The 19025-nt window shown below is 42.1% G+C and overlaps 1 pseudogene; it reads right to left on the minus strand.

Annotated features, from left to right (window-relative positions):
- Positions 1-1094: 1094 nt before the first annotated feature.
- On the minus strand, positions 1095-2381 carry LOC116899478 (annotated as a pseudogene).
- Positions 2382-19025: the final 16644 nt, after the last annotated feature.

The raw sequence follows: 19025 nt of genomic DNA on the forward strand, positions 1-19025 counted from the left end.
CTTTCAAGCACACACATGAGCCTGTGTGCCTTTTCTAGCATGGATGGTGTGGTATACGTACTTGTAAGTATGGGTGTGTGCATGGCTGCATGCATATATTTGGAAGCCAGTAATCAAGACAGGCTGTGTCCCTCTATTGTTGCTCACCTTTGTTTTATTTATTTTATTTTTTAAGGCAGGGTCTATCACTAAACTTGAAGATCATTGACTGGTCAATGGCCAGGGCTAGGTCTACAGGTATATATTTGCATGCCCAGCTTTTGCTCTTAGCTTTTTATGTGTGTGTACTGGGATATGGATTCAGATCTTCATGCGTGCAGAGTCTGTATTTTAACAACTTAGCCATCTCCCTAGTCCCCTTTTATCAGGTGAGTTTCTGTAACCTTCTTCAGCCACTGATTCTTGATCCCTATTTTATTTGACTCCTTTCCCTACTCTTCTGGTGCCACTGTCATTGTCATGTGCTCACATTCATGAGCATCCATCCCTACGGAAATCAAAACATTGTTTCATAAAAACATCTGCATAATCTTATAATCATATTACATCATATAATCTTACAAGCATTATTTTAATAGGTTCAATCTGGAAACAAGCAAAATAGCCACCCACATTTGAACAGCTATAACAAATGGTGGTATGTCCAGGCCATGGCATACATGGAGCTACAACAGGGAAGGAACAGGAGAACTGTACAATAATTTCAATGGAGGAAAAGAACTCGTAGGAAAAAGTAACATTTTCTATAATTCTGTTTATATAACATTCTCAAAATGATGGAACTGTCAAGATGAGAACAGCCTATCATTAATCAGTGATTAGGGAAGATAGTATAAAGTGGGTTACCAGGGCATGGCAATGGTCTTTATGGTGGCTGAATGGTTCAGTTTTTTCATTAGAGCAGTTAACTGCATATATATAATAATATAATAGAATATACTATACTAATAATAGAATATACTATAATATAATATACACACATACACACATATATACATAAAATAAAGCTAAATTAGAAATATATATTATATTAATTTCAATTTTATTTTGGTATTTTGCTATAGTGGTATTTATTTATTTATTTTTGAGCTCTCAACTTTTATTGGTCCCTCAGTCCCCAGGGAGTTCCCTCCTTCTCTGCCTCAGTGCCTCAGAACTCTGGTGTCATTGGTCTTGGACACCACTTTGCCATCCACGACCTTACGAGTAGTTGTCCTCTGCACAGTTTGCATGGAGTTGCTGGAATCCAGGGCATTGTTGAGACTGAAATCTTTCCCATCCTTCAGCAAGCAGCTATAGGTGGCGCACTCTGCCTCAAGCTTGACCTTGATGTTCAACAGGGCTTCAGATTCCTGGGTCTGGTGCTGTCCTTCTGCCTGAGTTTGTGCCAGCTCTGATCCCATTGAGCAGCTCCATCCGTGCCTTATATCTGGCCTCCACGTCCCCGAGGTTGTTCTCCACGTTGATATTCTGGTTTTCCATGGAGTCCAAGTCAATCTTCAAGGTCTGGAGGGTGCATCTCAGCTCCAAAACATGGTCTCAGCAACATGGATTTTGGCAGAGTTGGTGGTGACTACTGTGGTACTCTCCTCAATCTGAGAGCAGTACTTGTCCAGTTCCTCATGGTTCTTCTGAGCCAGCTCTTTATACTGGGCGCAGATGTCCACCATGATCTTGCTGAGGTCCTGAGATTTGGGGGCATCCACTTCCACAGTCAACCCAGAACTGGCAATCTGAGCTTCCAGGCCTTGGACTTCCTCCTCAGGATTCTTCATGAACAGCAGCTCTTCCTGAGTGCTTCGATTTCTGTCTCCAGCTGCAACCTTGTGATGTTGGTGTCATCTGCCACCTTGTGGAGTCCATGATTGTCATTCTCCACAGACTGGTGCATGGCCAGTTCTGTCTCATACTGACTCTAAAGTCAGCAGCAGCAAGACAGGCATTGTCGATCTGCCAGACAATGCAGGCATTGTCCACAGAATTCGCAAAGATCTGAGTCCTCAGATCTTCGATGGTCTTGAAGTAATGACCCCAGTCTTTGATGCCCTTGGGGACCCCTTTTCTCCAGATATTCCTGGATTTTGCTGTCTAGTCTCCTGTTCTCAGTCTCCAGGCTCTTTACTTTGTCTAGGTAGCTGGCCAGGCGGTCATTCAGGTCTTACACGGTCTCCTTCTCAGTCTGGACCCCACCCATTTCCGCCAGGCCTGCGGACCCCACGGAGCCACCACAGACAGAGTGGGACACTGATATCCGGGACCCGGAGCCCCCAGCACCTACATAGAAGCTGGCTGCACTCCTGGCAGACCGAACTGGGAGTCAGCACAGAGTCCAGGGACCAGTAGTTGGTGGAGAAGGTGGCAGAGCAGGTGGTGAAGCTCATCTTGTCTGGAGAGGAGAACGAAGCGAGAGACCAGGACAGGAATTCCGCTGTGGTCGAACCCAGGGCCTTTTTAGGCAAGCGCTCTTCTTTTATTCTTAAGGGAAATAATTCTATTGTGTATGGTTCACTGCTGTCTACTCTGAAAGACAAGTTTTGCTTCATAGATTTTTTTCCTATTAAATTGTGTTTTATCAAAGGTTTCCACTCAAATATATGATAGCCTAAGGTAATGGGTCTCAACCTGTTTGTTATGACTCCTTTGGGGTCAAACAACCATTTCATAGTGGTCATGTATCAGGTGTTTACTGCATAACAGGTATTTACACTATGATAACAGTAGCTAAATTACAGTTATGAAGTAGCAAGGAAATAATGTAATGGTTGGAGGTTATCACAACATGAGGAACTGTGTTAAAGGGTCACAGAGTCAGGAGGTAGAGAACTGATGGCACAGAAATGGTACTTTACTCAAAACACAGGTGACCAAGACTTTGGAACTACAAGTTCTTCATTTCTACATTTTTTTCTGTAACTCTTCCAACTTGCAGGCTTGTAGCTTGGGTTCTCAGTTTCTGGGAGTACTCTTGTATTTTCCCTTATTTCTTATGAACTCCAGATTGCATTTATACTTTCTTCATCCAGGTATGTTTCATGTTATCTATACTAGCGTACTGTTACAAAGGAAAAACTGCACAAGCCAATTTTATATTCAAAATTACACTGATTATTCAATGGCCTTTTAGTAGCTTTCTTCTTAAACCCATCTGTTACACAGAATTTCAATAACTACCATATTACAAATATTTGTTTTATTTTCATGGATATAAACAACACACAATGAAACATTTTGAAGCTTTATCCTAGTGCTGTTTTGTGTCAAATACTAACTAGGCTTAACTTTTAAAAAGTAGTCCAAGGGGTTGGGGATTTAGCTCAGTGGTAGAGCGCTTGCCTAGCAACCGCAAGGCCCTGGGTTTGGTCCTCAGCTCCAGAAAAAAGAAAAAAGTAGTCCATCTTGTCCTTAAGTGGCAGTGTGATTACATCATTGTGGAAGTCAACCTCTTCACTTGCTTAGCATAAGAATCAGGGAGTTGGTGTAAGCCATCACCTTTCAAGAAGGAACGTGGAAATTATCAAAGCAAGGCCTCCCTGCACACCTGCATTGCTACTGATTCCGTGTCAAGTAACTAACGACTACACGCCATGGGGCTTTCTCTTCTGGTGCCTTGATTTGCTTTAGGAGAAACAGAAACATCATCAAAAGGGACTGTAAACTTCATTTAGGCTAGAGAAGAACAACATTGGTTTCAAGATGCACTTTTTTTGGAAATCACAGAGCAAATCACTTTCTAAAGCTAAGTATGTACTCAAAATTCCAAAGTATTTGCCTTGTACTGTTTTAAATAAATTAGGCAGAATAGGATTCAAGGTTATTTTGAAATGTCAGTCTCCCTCATATGCTTCCTGACAAGCTTACTTGAGCAGAAAGAAGGGACTGAGCTGTACCAGCATGTGGGTAATTGTGCATAACCCTGAGGCTGCTCATGGGAGTGTCTGGATATCATTTCTCAGTTGTATGCGAAGGGGGAAAAAACTATTAAAAATCATTAGTGATAGTTCAATGTACTGCCCACCCAGTACATTGCTTCTTTACAGATGTAGAAACTAAAACTCTGCTGTGACTGCATTGGGTAAGTTGGTGACTGAGAGGAAACTCGAATACACATCCTCTGCTCTGGAGTCCAGCAGACTTCCCAATGCATTGCATGCGAATTATTTTGATAATATCTCAATAGAAGGGAGAGTGCCACTTGGTTATATCAGGCAGCCTCATTTTTCTTGGTACATTAAAGCACACTCTCTTTTAATCAGATTAAAGCTGACAGAGATGAAACCGTTTTGGGCAGATTTCCTTGGGTTGGCTCCAGGGCCTCTAATCTGCATTTCATCATGATACAAGCACATGTTGCCATCATCGGTACACCCATCTGCATCAGCCACGATGTTAATCACATACTAACCCAATTTCTCCCATGAATTTATTACTTACTCCTCATTTAAGTTCATGAAACCTAACATGCGTCTCCAATAAGCATAACAGCCCTAACAGGAAGATCTTGGCTTAAGAACTGGGCCTACTGGGTAACGTCACCCAGTGAGGCCTTAGGAAGAGTGCAAAGGGAACTTCAGTCTTACAGATTTCCCTTGGGGGCTGTCTGCAAAAGAAGATTATAGTGACACATTTTGTTACATGGTGTACGTTGAAATACATGAGCAAGTCATGATTTGGCAATAAAATATTCCTTGTTCTAATTCCAGGCAGCTCAGTTGTATCAAGTCGATCCACAGTTTCCAAAATCAGAGGTATGGCCTTCAGAAAAGACTGCAAAATGATGGAGTGCACCGAAGGCAAATGGAAGCTATAATGGGAAGGCATTTTGGAGCAGAGTCCAAATGCAAATTGGTTGTTACGGAAACTATTCAGATCCATCTGGTGCCTGCATGTGATGAATACTGGAAATCTGATCAATGGATATGCGTTTTGGCAATGGTAAAGGAACGTAAAACAGGACAAGTCAGGCCACCAGAGTGTGGGTGTTGGACACAACCCTTCTTGCAAATGTGTAGCAAATACTCACACCATGTTGTCATCAGGGCGGAAGGAAAGCAGACCTTTAGTGTGAAATAAGGTGCGACTATCAAAGGACGGCAACTACATTGCATAACAGAAACAGGAAATGCCTCTGCTTGCTGACTTCCAGATTGTCTGTCTATATTGATTTATTCATTCATTCTACCTACATCTGTTCCTAAGCACAGGCACCTGGGGTACATGAGTGTAGAACCACAGTCTATCTCTGAAGAGGTGCACAGACTTCAAACTCCGTGGGAATATTTCCTTTCTCTAACGGCCTTCTTAAATGAAGGAAACTCAAGATAAGGACAGTGTACTTGATAATAACTAAGATGTGTCAATTATTACCCTTGTGTTTGCTGCTTACTCGCCAGCCACTATTCTATGTAATTTGCATACATTGTCTCACCGATGTCTCATAAATACGCTATCAAATGAGTATAGCTATTTCTATTTCACAATGGAAAAGGATAAGGCAGAGAGAGGTTATATATTTTATTCAACAGCATTCAGAATATGACAAAGTTTGGCTGGGAGACCAAGATATCTAGCTTTAGAAGCCCAATCCTCAACGATTTTGCCATGTTTTCTGTCTAAAAGATAATGTGAAATTTTAGACAGAAAAACCACACTATGTGCCACCCAGGTAGGATAGGGTGTCATTAGGTGGTGAAACAGGAATACTTTGCTGGGGAGAAGTCCCTTCCAGAGCTAAATCCTGAAGAATTCTGTTTGGAGAACTTAGCATCAGGGCAGCCAGCAAATGAGGCATCTCATCAGCCCAAGATGTTGTTTTATCTCTTTTACATCTATTTATTTATTTATTTATTTATTTATTTATTTATTTATTTATTTATTTATTGTGGGTAGAGAGAAAAGCAGTTTTGAAGAAACCAACAGGGTCCCATGGGAATGTTCCCTTTCTCTAAAGGCCTTCTTAAATGAAATGCAGGACTCACTTGTAATTGGTTTGATTACCTTGCATCTAAAAGAACATTTTAATTAATAGTTAAAAAGAAAAAAGAATACAGGCTTAGAATGCACTAGGGTCATTTAAAGTCCTGGGTATCCCATTGAGAAAACCTTTAAAATACCGTCAACATCTCCCATGCATTCGTTCTATGTGGTCTCCGAGAGGAAATAAATATGCCAAGTTTTCATGATTGAAATATTCAATCTGATAATACCAGGGTGGAAATAACGAGGCCTTGAGAGGATGTGTTTTATCAAGTAGAAAATAATGCTAAAGGCACTCTTAAGGATGTAAAAGTGAATGAGAAAAAATACTGACTTCCTGCCAAAGATGGGATTATTCCAGCTCAGAAGAAGAAATTAAATAAAGGACACCTGTTGGCAGTTTAATGCTAATATGAATTCTGTTTTCAGGATGGAAATTATGCATCAACAAAAATATAAATATAATTTTTTCACAGCTGTGTAAGTGAAAAAAACATATGTTGAGAAATTAGAGATGACTATTACCCATTATTCAAAATTTCCATGGCCATGGAGTGAATCCCATGCTGGAACTAGAAATATACAATGCCTTTTAATTAATTTAATTTACATTGTTGGCTGATGGCATGCCACAAATAACCACAACATTGCTTTCTCTTCCCTTTTCTCCATAAAAACAACTGTTGTTCACATGGCCCAGCATTGCTGTTAATTTCTTGGCTTCCTTTCAAGAAAACTAGAGCAGAGTTTGTATGGTTGAAAGAGAAACCATAGAACTAGAGAGATGGCTCAGCTATTTAGAACAATGACTGCTCTTGCAGAGGACCTGGGCTCAATTCTCAGTACCCACATGGAGGTTTACCACCATCAACTCCCTCTTTTTTGGTACCAGGCACCCACGTGGTACACAGACACACATGGAGGCTTATTAGTTAGAATTTCTGTTGCTATGAAAAAAACACTATCCCTAAAAGAAATGTGAGGAGGAAAGTGTTGATTTTATATCACAAGTCCCAAGCAGATCACAGTCTAATGCAGGAAGTGAAGACAGGAACTTAGAGGCAGGAACTGAATAGAACCCATGGAGGAATGCTGCTTACAGACTTGCTACTCATGGCTTACTCAGCCTCCTCTTTTATAGCTCCAGGATCACCATCTCAGGGGTGCCACTGTCCATAGTGGCCTGGGCCTTCCTACACTGAGGGCTTTTTTATTTTTTTAACTTGAAAGTCCCTCTTTGCAAATGACTCTAGCTTGTGTCAAGTTGACATAAAACTACCCACAGTTCAGGCAAAACCACCCAAATATAGAAAACTCTTTTTAAAACCTCAGAGAAAGACAGGATGAGGTGGAGCAAGCATGAGTAAGAGGAAGGTGAGCTGAAGCTGCAACAAAGCCTCCCCCATATTCTCATGTGGCTTCTTCACAAACCCCTGACAGGCTAACGAGGGAAGGCTACTCCCAGGGTCTAATAGGCTATGACAGCAGAGTAAGTAAACTGCAAGGCTGTTTTCCACATGCTTAAATGTAGGATGGGTGCCATCAGAAGTATTACCATTCCATACAACCTATGACAAGTGTCTCTTTCACTTGAATTTCCTTGTCCACTGTAAAATGCGGGATTTGAATCCAAAAGCATCTCTGATGTTTCCCTTGGTTCAAAAAGCTTTGACGATTCTTCAAGTTAGGGTCATAGTCTTCAGGGGTCTCAGAATGAAAAAGAATGACATTTCAACCTTAACTAGTAACAAATGTGCCCAAACTAAGAGGACATGTGGAATGACACTGACTGAGCAAGCTGGTTCTGTGGCTACTGTCCTCTCGATTCCCCACAATCCCTCTGGTTTTCAAAGCAAGCGCACGTGTGTGGTTCACTATATAGTTGCAGAGATGAACACTCTTGTGCTCTGAGATTATGGGATGCAGAAGAAGACAGGGGTAGAGACTAGCCAGGAGGAGTTGAATTATGTCTTGCTGACTTCACTGCCGTGATCTAGACAGAAAGTCAGAGGTATCCATCTCTGGAGGTTCTCAGTAGCACAAGTTAGTTTTACTCTTCATGAACAAAATAAATGTTTTGCTCTCACTATGTAGCCTTGGCTGGCCTGAAGCTTACTATATAGACTGTGTTGGCTTTGAACTCAGAGAGAAAGATCCACATGCCTCTTCAGTGCTGAAAATACAGGTGTGCACTACCATACCCAGCATGTACTATTTATTTTGAATGACATATATTAATTATATAAAATAAGAGGTTTCATTGTGATACTTCAATGTACGCTTATAAGATACTTTAACTGTATCTATTCAAGCTCTTGTTCTTTCTTTACTTTAATCATCTGACCAATTCCATTTAAGTTGCCTTTGTACCTAGCCTTCATGCTTTGTCCATAGAAAGTTCAAAGGCTGAAGGGACATCATTTGATCAAAGTTGGGAAAATCTCCTCCAAATTTAAATATAGCCTCCTCCACAGCTTGCCCCAGTCTAGGCTGGGGGCATCCTGATTAGCATATGCTGTCTCCTGTGAAGGCAGAGGAGTAAGACAGATAGGCACCTTCAGATTACAGGCCTTCATTAGCCTGTCTGCTCATATTGATGGCACAATTTTCCAGTCAACTTTTCACCTGCTCAAAACCCCTACAGCTCTGTACTTCTGACCTGAAGCTACCCTCTCTTTCCACCGAGAGGCTTCCTTCTTCCGAGTCACAGGTGGTCAGCTGTGCCCTATGGTTAAAGCAGAAGGAATTTTCAGGAAGGCAAGAAAATAGTTCCATAATTGGCCAGAGTCTTACCACACCCACCACAGATGCCACTGTCTGGAGCTAGCAAGCAAAGTAATAGCTTTGAATATAACGCCTTCTAATGGACAGAGAAGCAAACTGCATTCGACCCTGAACAGGGTTTCCGAAGAAAGTGAGGATCAGATAAAAAAAGCCAAACATTGTAGTATAATTATCACTTGGCATGCACCAAGTCGCTTCCTAGAGTTTCAGCAAGACTAACTCATTGACATCTCACAGGAGCCCTATGAGAGGGTTAGGGTTAATTTCTACTTCTAGCAGATGAGGCAACAGCAAAGTGTTTGTGCAGTCTGTTCTGCACCAACCCAGCTGAAAGAGCCAGAGGCAGAATCTGGGCACACAAGAAAGTTAATGAAAGTTAAAAAGCCAGCACAATGTCAAAGCAAGGCATAACCACACTATCATGTACAGAAAGGTACTTAGGCTAAACATGCTAAAAGTTAAAGACTCCAGCATCTTTTATGAATGAAAAATAATTCCAAAGAGACAGGGGGCTTCCAAGCTTATTCCAGTCACTCAAGACTAGCAAATTTGTATCATACATGTGTCTAGCACCCTCTCCATGTTCTCAAAAGCTTCAGGACTCAGCAAACATCTCATAACAGAGCTTGGATTTTCAAACTTCTCCAAGTGGCATTTTCACCACAAAGCATTTGTCAGTTAGGAAGGAATGAGAACAAAGACCGAATTGTTCATCCTGGCCTGAGAGGTAAGAAGGGTCCCAGTGAAAATACCACTGTCCACTGGAATATAATGTGTATCATCCTTGATATCCCCAATTCTAGTAAGAAGCTTGAGCACTCATGCGCGACTACTGGGCATCTATAAATTGATGAAACACAACAGCAGGCAGCTAGCAGACTCCATCTAAGGTAATCAGCCCATCTCCACCATTGACTAACTTCATCCTCCATCCTCCTTGTCTGAGAGGAGCACTAACAACTTCCTATGCCAAAGGATCAAAGACAACTATGTCCAAAGGATTTTGAATACACGTGTGCTCAACTATTTACCATCTACAGAAGCCTTCAATGGTTCTCCATGGCATTCTAGATGAGATTTTAGCACTGATCTCTCTCAGACATCACAGTCTTAGCCAAGCCTCTGTGCTCTATAAATGTAGTTTAGAACATTCACTATTGTTGGTTAACTAGGGCACTCCTGTCTTTTTTTTTTTTTTTAGGAAGAAAAGTTTATTTTGACTCAAGGTCTCAGAGGACTCTGTCCATACCTGCTTCATCCCACACACTTGGCAAGAACATTGCAGCAATAGGAACATATAACAAAGAACCTTCTTCATTCTCCATGCTTATAGGAAATAGAGAGATGGAGACAGTAAAGGGTAAGATACCATCAAAGACTCTTTCCCAGGTGACCTACTTCCTCAAGCCAGACCCCACCTCCTAAAGTCTCTAGATCTTTTCCAAACATCTTTAGTGTCATCTAAACACTGTGACAAGTAACCGTAGCCAACTACCCTAAACTCCATTTCATTGGCTTAGAACAGTGGTTCTCAACCTTCCTAATGCTGTGACCATTTAACACAGGTCTTCGTGTTGTGGTGCCCCAATAATAAAATAATAATGTTAATAATTATTAATAATATTTATAATTGATATAATGTATCAATAATATAATGATAATTATTGTTTTTTTTCAAGACAGGCTTTCTCTGCGTATCCTAGACTGGCATTTGTAGAACAGGTTGGCCTCAAACTCAAAAGAGATCTGACTGCCTCTGCCTCCAAAGTGGTGGGATTAAAGACAAGTCCCAGCACACCCAGCCATAAAAATTATTTTTGTTGTGTCTTTGTAATGTTAATGTTACTACTGTTGTGAATTGTAATGTAATGAATCATATGTTTTCTGATAGCCTTAGATGACTTCTGTGAAAGGGTCATTTGACACCAAAGGGGTTCTGACCCAAAGGTTGAGAACTACTCTCCTAAAACATTTTCTGTCCTTTAGCAAGAGTAAGTACAAGCTATATGGTTTTTTTCTTTTGTTTTGCTTTGCTTTTTTGTTTGTTTGTTTGTTTGTTTGTTTGTTTTGGTAGTGAGTGGTCATCTGCCGTTTCCTGACATGTAAGAGCATGTTGATAACTGCACGGTTGCTTCTCCACAGTGTGGCATCTATCTACACTTAGCAGCCTCTGTGACTGCTTCAAATCCAGAGAGAGAACTTTCCCAGTCAAGAAGGATGCCTTGGGCTGGGCTGCCTGCAGAGGCCTTTTCTCCTAGCTCAGTCAGTACAAAGCCTTTCAAACACACTTGGACAGGCAGAAGGACAGGGAGGAGAGGCTCTTCTCACAAAAGCAGTTGATTTCCCCTGAGCCCTTGTCCCTGGCTTCCTCATCTTCAGCCCTGTTCCTGCTTGCAGATTTGTGGTCCCCCCAATTAGCGGGCTGTGGCTACAGTGTGCAGGGGGCAGACCCATTGCCCCTTCTGCCTCTGCTGCCCTAGAGTTCATCTGGGAAGACTGCTGATTGGCTTCTCTGATTGCCAGCCTGTAAGAGTTCATTAAAATGGCAGGTGACCAAAGCAGGCACCATCATGGGCTTCAATCTTGTTCAGCCAATCGCATTCAATAGTCAGGAAGAAAAATGACTTTTCAAGTCTTATTTTCACTTTGTCTCCCCTCTGCCATGTTGAAGTGAAAGCTGAAGATCAGCCAGGGCAAGGAATCTCCCAGAAAGCATTTGTAACTGTACATCAGACTAGGGCTGGAAGAGTTTGCTTTTGAGAGGTAGACAAGCTGGGAGTGGGACAGGAATATTGCTAGGTTTCATTCTAGGTTTAAAATGAAGAACCACTCTGATACCTTTCCTGTTTTTCCTTCTATTTCCACACATTCTGAGTAATGGGCACTTCAAAGCAACATGGCAGGGCTCATGGGTAGCAAGGAAGAGAGGGACAGAGGGAGACAAAGAAGGGGGGAAAAGGAAAGATAGAGAAAGTCCTCTGAGTGGGATCCATGGGAGGTGGAATGCAGGCCCTTAACTTCATCCTGTGTGACTGGAGCTACACAGCAGCAGCTGTCTCTGCACACCAGGAAAGTTCTGAACAAACAGGATAGCCTTGATCCCTCATACAGTCATCATCACTGTGGCTAAGGATCTTTGGGGATTCACCATAAGCCATTCATGGTTCTAAATCTCTAACATGCTGAGACTGCGAGCATTAACTTCCTTTTGGATCAGTGTGAAAACTTGAGACACAGAGTTGCTAAAGGCTGCAAGCAACTCAGAAGCGACAAAGGTAGGATTTGAATCCAGCTTCTCCCTCTGTCCAGTCCAGCTTCTTTGTCCCTACTTAAAATCTCCTCTGACAGCACTTGATTTCTGTTTGAGAATCATAACTCTGATAGCCAAGGAACTGGAACTAGTTGGGACTGTTGAGCTACTTGCACAATGAAAGAATGGGCATTGAGTCTCATGTTTGAAGGGCTCCCTAACAGCCTCTAAGAATGACAGGATCAAGTGGGTGTGAAATTTTGAGAACATTGTTATGGCGGTTGCAAGCTTGAATGATGACAAGCAACAATATGGGGACAGGAAGAACAGCAAATTAGGGATCATGGAAATAGCTCCAGCTAGAGATGATAACTCAAAGTTCAACTTCAGAACCTCCAGAGGAGGTCCCCAGGCACTCATTATCCCTAAATGTTTATACTTGGGTCCCCAATTAAGTACCTGCAAAAATTCAAGCCAGCACATGGACACTGCTATTTTCAAGAAACATCAGGTCTAACTGCTCCACAGACAAAATTCCTAACCATAATTGATGCCTTAAACCTCAGCAGCTGTTTACACAAGTTGGCGGACACCCACAGGAATAGCAGTGGAGGCATGAGTTGCTAAGTGATGGCTAGCATTAGGCTAAGCCAGCCTGTGTGTCACCTGTTCCTTCACATCGTATTGCCTGACTATTAGATAACACATCTGTATCCCTGACATCACAGGTAGGCCAGGTGGGGACGGCTTGCGGATGGTGATGAATGGACTTTGTCTGCACCATTGCGTGCTCCATCAATGGCTGCTGGACCCTCGGGCCACTTTCATAATTTATAGAGAGATAAATCTTCTGCATCTCCAGAGATCCTCTCTTTTCGCCTTCCACCCCCTTTTCCTCTTCTCCTTTCCCCTTCTTTTTATCCTCCTCCTTCTCCCTATTCCATTTCTTTGTCTCTGTCTTTCTCTCTAATGGAGTGTGGCTAGGAAAATTCTGCTTGCTTTTTATATTTACCTCTTAGATGTTACCCCTACACAGTTTCTAAACTCAACCGAGTCCAGGATACAGGTTATTAAGGACCACTTGGTCTTGTTCTTAACTTGAGAGTGGTGATTGTGGGTTGAGGGTCATGGGTTGATGTGGGTGAGGCTGAGAGGCAGATGTAGAAAGAGGTTGGGATTCATGTACTCTGGTCTTTGAGACCTCCTGCTCAGTCTTCGGCAGAGACATGTGTTGGGGGCAGGGATTTGAGTGTGTACATGTGTGTATTATGTGTGTGAGTGTTAAGTGTGTGTGGTTGTGTATATGCATGTGAGTGTGTGTGTGAGTGTGTATGAGTAGGTATGTGCGTGTGGTTGTGTACACACGTACAGGTGCTGGAATTTGAATTCTTGTCCTTAAAAGTGTGCAGCAAGGGCTCTTAAACTGAGCCATCTCTCCGGCATTTGACTAGTACTTCTAGAAACGACTCAGCAAGCGCTACCTCTCTTGCAAAACAAATGATGATATCAATGGTGGGATGGATGCTGAAGAACCCTAGCCTGTAAGATGAGATCTAGCCTCGAAGTCAGTTTGAGGAGGATGTATTAGAAATGCATGTGCGTGGGTGGCATACAGGAATCCATACTAAAGTCTCACACCTTAATCTGGCTTGCTGCCCAACCTAGCTTAGCAAATGCAATATTGGACATAGAGGATTTTCAGAAGCACAGTCCTGGAGATGTGTGTTCAGTACGTAAGGAGGCTGTTGGGGCTTTGTTCTTGCTATGCAAATCTCAATTCTAGGTATCTTCCTGATGGGGAGATCTGCTTTGACGCTGTACTGGAGTCCAGTGGCTGTATTTCTAACCTGAAAGAAAAATTGACACGCCTTTTCATTCTCAAGCCTCCTCTCCTCTATGTACAAAATTAAATCTTCATAGCATTTCCTTCCTATAGAGGGAGAGTTAGATGAGCTAGTGCAATTAAAACGTAACATCCTTTGATAGAACTCTATTTATTCAGACGTTTTGGTCGGATCAACTACTCATTTCAGAATAATTTTCATTATTTTTTTAAAAAAGAAACATTGAAATAGCCGATGTAAGATTTCACTTTTCTTCTTTTTTTATTCTTAGAGATGGAAATCCAGGCTTTTGTGTTTCAACAAATCTAACTGGGAAAACCAAGGTTGCCAGTGACCAGCCATTCAGAAGCCTAGCTCTGCCCTGGTGTGTGACATTGACTCTGGAAAGCAAATGCTATTTGGATGAAGCATGATTATCCAGTCCCAAGATCCAGCAGCGATGGCTATTTCTCCTTTCCCATCCATGAGCAGAATCTATTGTTTTGAAGGGCAGCCAGTCCCTTAGATTCCAGGGCTCACGGGGTGTCGTCCCTCGGCTCCACTACCCACATCATTCTTTTTGCATTGCAGTGGGAGAGAAGACAGCAGAAGCTGTCCATAGCTGTCCAGGGAAGTGTGAGAAGTTAGGGGTTGTTTCAAAAGAACAAATCAGAAAGCTACGACTGAGGGGATGAATAGACAGGAGCTTTGCCCACAGATCTCTGTCATGGAAATGACTTGTCTCCAAGAATCCTCCTTTTGGTAATCCCCAGGAAAACAGAGAATGACATTTGGTCAGGAAGGGAACAGTAACTGACATACTGTCTGCATTGTTTCTGCTCTCTGCAGATATCACAATGAAAACAACCACCTCTTTTGTTTTGTAAGAACTTTATATAAGAAGCCTAGGGAAATACCCTCTGCTCTTGCTTTTTAAAGCAGAAGTGAAGCAAGGGAAAGCGACCCCAGCTGACAGCAGAGAGTGAGGTGCAGGCTGGGGTTTGAGGACGGCATGGCCCTGGTGTTATCTACTCGATTGTGCTAATGGGAATTGGCACTAGTCATCCTATTCGGTTCCATCTCAACTCAAGCACTTGTTGAGGCCATCTGGTACTCTGGGGTTCAAAGAGCACTTGTCACTGAGATGAAGTTGTTGGGGCAGATGTCAAATAGGGAAGGCCTAAATTAATTTGCTTAATCTTTCATGGAACTCAGAGAGAAAACAAGAGCTGAAGAGGGGTTAGATGATTTGTTCTCTAAAGTCTGTTATATGTCCATGAAACAGCAGAACAAAAACATGGAACCCCGGCTGCTGGCTTCAAAGTTCTGGGTTCTTCAGTGCCTGATTTTAAGTCTTCCTTCAAGGAGGACTAGTGTAGAAGACCTTTAGGAATATGGTTCCAATAGAGCTTTTCCCCTCTCTCTAAGTCAAATTCAGCTCAGATGCCTTTAAGTGGAAAGGGGTAAGGAGGAGGAGTTATGGGGAGAGATGTGAAATTATGGTAAGACAAGGTCAGGGGATTAGCTTGTAGGTGTGGGTAGGGTGACAGTAGATACAGAGGGTTTTAAGTATTAATGTTTTTGTCTAACAGGTAAAGCACTGAACTTCTAGAAGATGAGAGTTGATTTTGTTTATTCTGATTCTTCACAAAGTAATGTTTCAATATAATATTGTATATCTAATATGGTGAGTGGATGGGTAGATGAATAAAGGAATCAATGAGTGAGCATTTACGCTTGTTGTGATGACTACTATTAAAAAGTAGAAATGATCAAGTGTTGGCACAAATATGGAGAAATTGGAATCTTTGTACATTGTTGGTAGGAATGGAAAATGACACTACAGGAAACAGTATGGGCACTCCTCAATAAAAGCAAAATCTAAACTAAACATACAAACTAGCAGTTCAAATACATACAAAAAATGAAAAGGAAGGTCCGGAGTCAGTGTTTGCACACTCACAGTAATAGCAGCATCACTCACAGTAGGCACAAGGTGAAGGACTATAAACGTGCAGAATTTCATCCAGCCTTAAATGAAACTCTTAGATAAACTACAATGAGGATGAAATTTGAGGCATGATAATACTGGGAATAGTCATAAAACAACAAATACTGTACGGTTTCATTATTAGAGGAAAACTATGTAGGAGAGGAAGGTGCTAGTTGGCAGGTCTTGGAGAGAAGGATGGAGAGCTACCTTAACAGGCTCTGTGTTTCCACTGAATTGTACTTATAAAACCTCAAAATGGTGCTCTGACCTACTATCTTACCAAAATAAAGATGAAAGAAATAGTTAATATTTAATGAAAGAGCATTATAGGTGCATTCCTTATAGTTTCTTTCATGTTCTATCTGTCCAGTTTACTCACGTTGGGACATGTAGAAGAATTACCTTTGCATCTGTGTAGTAATTCTCTCTAGGTAAGAAATTAACTGACTGCAATATCTCTCGTATTCAAGGTCTAGTGAAGAAGCATATGCAGGAATAAGTAGGCACCCTATAGTCCAAAGCTGCTCAACTTTAGGGTTGCAACCTCCACAAGGGGTCACCTATCAGATATCCTGCAGACTAGATATTTACATTACAGCAAAATTACAGTTATGAAGCAGCAACAAAACTTATGGTTGGGGGTCGCCACATCATGAGGAAGAGTACTGAAGAGCTGCAGCATGAGGAAGGTTGAAAACCACTGCTCTAGTCAACTCCTTTCAGAAGAAGGTAGAATAAGTACACACACCCCAAACCAGCAGTGGGCAGCCAGGTGAGCTGACTGGAGTCTTGTGGTCTGACGAATCCAGGGCAGTTACTGGCAGTCTTGTCAGTTCCCAGCCTTCAGTGTCCCCATGTGTGAGATGCAGATGAATAACTTTGCCCTGGTCACCATTGTGGTTTGTGGAAAAGTAATGGAGAATGAGAATATAGATGTAACACACTACTGTGAGGCAGCCCCATGATGTACCCAGTGTAGTCTAGTGCTGGAGTCGACGCAACAAGAAGATGCAGCTCAGTCAGGACGGGGCTGCACCCTGAGTAGGCAATAATCAGAAGCACCAAGCCCAATGCCAAAGCCTCAAGATTCTCCCTCAGTTCTCTCACTGTGCCTCAGGCCAGTGGAGATGGAGTTTTTGATGGTTAGGGGAGAACAAACCATTCAGGCTTCCCCTTTCCCGGCCCTTTACTACTAAATTTGGAGGAGAGAAACTTAATATACAGGAAGAGATGTTGATTCCCAAGGACAGATGGTGCCTTTACAAAACCATGGTGGGTTAGCCTACAGGGCAGGGGAAGAGGTTAGGATGGTTTTTGGAAGGCTGTTGAGAAATAGTGGGATCCAGGCCCAGCAAAGGATAAACTGTAGAAAGCAGAGAGCAAGGCTCTGTCACAGTGTGGGTTTGTGGACCCTGAGAGAGCCTGAGTCACTTTGACTCCATTCTGCCTACTGTCTCTAGGCTACAGTCAGCTATTTCACGCATGTCCTCTTTTGTGAATGCTGGCAGTTCAGTTTTAAACTCTGATGCTGCTGTCTTGAGTTCTGTAATGAGTTTTGAACACAGAGCCCTGGTTTCCCCTTTGCTTTCAGTTCTTCAAAGTACAACATCCATTCTATAGACAGGAGAACACAGGCAAGCGAGCATGTCTGCCAGCCTATTCTAATCTAGCTAGGAAGGAGATATGGAAAATAACACAGTTGAGGGTGGAAAAGGTTGTAAGGAGTAAAAAGAATGAACCCGAGGAAACGGACTCAAGCAAACTATGCTTCATCCACAGGGCTTCTAAAAACCATACTATTTGTAAAATTATAGCTTGTCCTTCCATCAGCCCTTCTTGAGTAATGGCCATCATCTCTCTCCTCATCCCCATTCTTCAGTCTATTTCAAAAGTATCCTTCACTGCTATTTGCCACCTCTTAAAGCCATGTACTTGATACGCAGAGTGGGACTTCGGCTGAGTCAGAGACCTTGATACTCCAAACCTAGATGTACAAAAGGGCACATTTTAATTCTATATTCACTTTAGTGCTTTGAATGTTTTATACAAGTATAGAGTGTATCTTGATCATATCAAACCCTTACTTTTCACCTTAAACGTCCTCCCAAGATTCTCTTAGCCCATCTCTCTCCAAACTTCTTATTTTCCATTCATTTACTTATTTATTTTTACTTATTAAGTCAAGTTAGTGTATCCCATATGCATACAGGTATAGGCTGATTCACTGGGGCATGGGGACCTATCACCTAGCAACAGTGCCCCAGTCAGACTAGGGCCTTGGGAATCCCTCTGTCCTCCATGCTGGAATTTGTACTTGATCTTGTGAAGGTAACCATAGTTGCTAAAGGTTCACATGTGTATCAGACAAGTCACATCCAGAGGGCAGCAGTTCACAGGCTGGCTCTTGCATTCATTCTACTTCTTCTGTGATGTTCCCTGAGCCTTGGGGAGGGAGTTGATAATAGATATCTCATCTACAGCTGAGCTTTTAAGAGTCTCATCACTTTGAATACTAATGAGCCTTTTTGTATTGATCGCTATGTACTGTGATAGAAAGTTTCAATGGCAAAGTTTAGATGTGTAAGTTTATGTATATGAATATATACATACATATTTGTAAGACACTTTGACTATATGACTATTTAGAAAAACATCACCAGGCTAGCCTGTAGGTCCCATGACTTTACTATCTACAGATCTTGATCAAGTTTATGGTACTAAGCACGAATCCCCTCCTGCAGAACAGGTCTCCAATCTAGTCCAAAGAGCAGTTTGGTCCTCATATAAACAGTCTTACCATTACTGCTCAAGGAACACCATTGCCTCACAGGCTGGTATGACAGCATGCAGGGTCCAGCATTGGGTAAGACCCCTGAAGTCTCTTCTCCCCAGCAGCCTGCACGGAACCTCCATGTACTCTGTCAGGGAGAGTGCTTCCTGGTCAGATTTATTTCTCTGTGACCTACAGTCAAATAACGTGTATTACCATGATTAGGGGCTTACAATCTAGTTATAATAGTCAAGCAATAGCAATTGCAATAGCTTGTGTTGTTTTAGATACCTTTGACCTACTGACACATAAATTAATGGAGGTAACTCTTACTTGGCACTGAGATTTTCATTTACTAATCTGTGTCCTCTGGGAGCTGCATTGTTCACTAGTGTGGAGTACTTCGACTTCTTAAAAATCCTTCAAAAAATC

This window comes from Rattus rattus, chromosome 1 (genome assembly GCF_011064425.1).
Source record: "Rattus rattus isolate New Zealand chromosome 1, Rrattus_CSIRO_v1, whole genome shotgun sequence".
Taxonomy (NCBI): domain Eukaryota; kingdom Metazoa; phylum Chordata; class Mammalia; order Rodentia; family Muridae; genus Rattus; species Rattus rattus.